Source organism: Atta cephalotes (assembly GCF_000143395.1).
Source record: "Atta cephalotes unplaced genomic scaffold scaffold00033, whole genome shotgun sequence".
NCBI lineage: Eukaryota > Metazoa > Arthropoda > Insecta > Hymenoptera > Formicidae > Atta > Atta cephalotes.
This window is the reverse complement of record NW_012130097.1, coordinates 1,501,820-1,505,403: the sequence shown is the minus strand read 5'-3', so window position 1 is coordinate 1,505,403 and position 3,584 is coordinate 1,501,820.

Genomic DNA, 3,584 nt, shown 5'->3' with positions numbered 1-3,584 from the left:
TTTAAAATTGTAGCCTCTCTCTGTTTATCCTTCTCTCTCAATCTCAAATATTTCTATCATAAAAAAATATTAAAATTGATCAAAATGTATGTAAGTTCACTGAAAAAAAATGTAATCAATTTTAATAAATATTTAATTAAATACTGCCAACTAAATATTTATTAAATATAAAGATATATTTATTTGATACAAGAAATGTTAATTTAATTTAACAATCATTTTTGTTATTGAACAAATATTTACTTACTATCAATAAATGTTTAGTTGGCAGTATTGAATTAAATATTTATTAAAATTAATTATATTTTTTCTCAGTGTATGAGTAATAACGCGCTGTAATATGTTCCAATTCTAACATATAATTCTTTTATATAATTAGTACTATTAAAATAATTAATACTATTAAACTAGTACTATTAAATTAGTACTATTAAATTAGTACTATTAAATGTCCCTCCCGATGCCCCTCTCCCCTCCCCCCCCCTCTCCATCTCCCTCCCCCCCCCTCTCTCTCTATGTGTTATTCATGAATTCAATAAACTCTGTTGTGAATGATTGATTGCCTGTTCCCTGACTAAACGATATTTAAGCTAATACTCTGCTTAGAACGCGAATAATTCCGACCGGGGGTCGCGCTCTCTCACAGTTGGAACTAATTTCCCATGAGATGTATATCCGGTAACGGATTAGCTCACAAACTCCAATAAGATGACACTGATCGGATACATAGTCGCACCGCTATAATTTTCACGTTAATGATGACTACATTAACGGATTACGCGCCTGTACAGTGGGACTCAACCGATCGAGCAATGTAACTCCACATGTACGTGCATGTTTACGTGCGATCAATTCAACGCGATGTGACATATTCCTAACACATATTGTACACACGAAAGGTACATGCTACACATGATACTAAATGTATGACCCACTTGAAACAAAGAAGAAAATGAAATCTCCTAAAAGATTGCACGAAGCATTTCCACTTGTAATAATTTTCACCTTTCTCTTTTCACACATTTTAAAATATTATTATCTTATTTCATTATTTTATGCTTAATGTTTTATATATTCAATTTATGTACACAGCGCATTTCAATTTTTAAAATTGTTTTGTTTTATTTGCAATTCTTTTTTTATACTATGCAATGACAAAACTATATAAAGATAACATTTTTTTTAATTATTACGAAATAAAGTATTCTTCATTTTTGAATGAATATTTATAAACAAGTATATTATTTTTCATATATATATAGGTATTATAATAATAATTAATACTACGAATAAAAATATTTGTTCTTTTTATAGAAATTTAAATAAAATAATGCAGAAAATTTAATCTTTTATTCTTCCAAATCCATATTATAACAAATATTCTTTTTCTAATTTGAGCACAACAATAGAATATAAGACGTCATAAAATAATTCTATTATATAAATAGTTTTCTATCCAAACACAATAATAAAAAGATAATGCTATAAATTATTCCAATTTGTACGCAAAACTAAATTTAACTAAGCTAACAATAAGTCAATTTATTTTAACTTTATCCTTTTATACTGCCACTTTTTTTATTTGAATAGCTAATCATTAGTTTGTTAGATTTTGTTGAGAAAAAATTATCGATCTCTTTTTCTCAGAATAGAAAAAATTTCCGTTCGGTAAACTTTCGTTCCTGTACATTTGCGTTTTAAAAATTTCAAGAATGGCTTGTCTCAAATCAATTCACGATTTCCAGACGCTAACTTTTAGCAGGAAGGTATCTACAGGATAAAACTGCATGATAAAACGTTGGAGGTAGTAAGGAGGTCGAGAACGGAATGCGTGAAAGAAGAGCGATACACAGCGTGGCTCTCAAATCGAAGTTAAGATATGCAAAAGGGAAGTTTTTGAAGATGTGCATACGGAAGCAGTCGATAAATAACGTGGTAAAGGGGGGCGAATCTGCCAACAAGCCACTACTCGCTAAAAGTCCAACCAACGAGAAAACTTTCAACATCCTGAGCGATGAAGATTTTTTTTCTATTTCTTTACGATATAAAGAAACTTCCGCATTGACAAAAATATGAAGGAAACGTTAAACGAGATGCGAGAGCATCTCCTCTTCAAAATTTAATCACAAATATTCTTTTATTTAGAAATATAATGTGCTTTCTGTTCCTCGTGATTAAATAAGACGTGTATAAATTTCCAATTTTACGAATTATTTACAATATATTTTTGTTCAGATAATCCTCTTAAGAAATAATCCGTATTATTTATATATTAGTTCTAATTTATAAAATAAATTCATTAAAAATATAAAAGTTATATATGTTTTTATACAAAATGTAAAAAAAAGATAACTTTTGGAGATATTAATAATGAGTAACATCTTCTCCACAAAAATGAGCTCTTTTTCGAGACGATATAAACATATAATAATTTCTCTTTAGAAAGAGTTCCTTTTAAAAGGAGCGTGTTTTAATCTCTTCTCTTAAAGTTCTCGTAAACTGATTACGTTGGAACACTGTGTTCAAAAATTTTCTTTATTAATGATTGTGGAAAAAAGTATTATACCGAGTCAATAAATTTCTCAATAAAAGGAACTTTTATGAAAACCCCAATTTACATTATAGTTTGCAAAAAAAAAATAAATAATAATTAATGTAATATTTCTTAATTGTAATTTTAATTACATTTTGACATTTCTTACTTTTGAAACGTAATTTTAATTATAATATATGTTCACGTATCATACTATATAATTACATATGCAATAATATTTTTCTTAAATACAGAAAAATTATGAATCATTATATAAACATGAAAAATATACCTTGAATATATATTACACATTGTGTAGCATTATTATACTATATGTACTTTAAAACTGATTAATTTAAAAATCAAGTTTTGAAAAATGAGTTTTAATACAGAGGAGAGATGAAATTATAAATTTTTGTTAGAATAAAATTGCATTAATATTTCAAGACAATAACAATACAAAATAAAATTATGCATTAAATATTTATATATTTTTATATAATAATATTTCTAATACTTTTTCTATACAATGAAAATTTCCTTCTCTGTATAAACTTTTTCTCTGTATAAATCATAAGATACCTCGTTTCTAAAGTATCGATTGTAAAAATTTTGTTGTAAAAACTTTTTATGTGAATATAGGTAATCATTTATTATTATAGTGTATTACATTTGAGTATTCTATAAAGTTTAATAGACCCTACTTAATGTTCACTGAGAGAAAAAAATGATGCAATTACCATATAATTTAACTATTTGTATTTGCATTTCTGAAGAGAATTCCAAAACGAGTTGAAACGTGCAATCAATTTGAAATAATAATAACATCATCCTTCTCGTAAAGTAATAAAAGTTTTCACAATTTGCATCTTCCTAACCGCGCTGTACTCTCATTAACCTTTAATTTCTTTGTTTGTATTTTATAATTTAACTATAATTTATAGCAATTTTTAATGTCAACTATATATTTTTCATAAAACTATAATTATTACTAACATTAAAGAAGTAATAACTACAAAATGGAATTCGTAATGTCCTCTCTCTCTCTCTC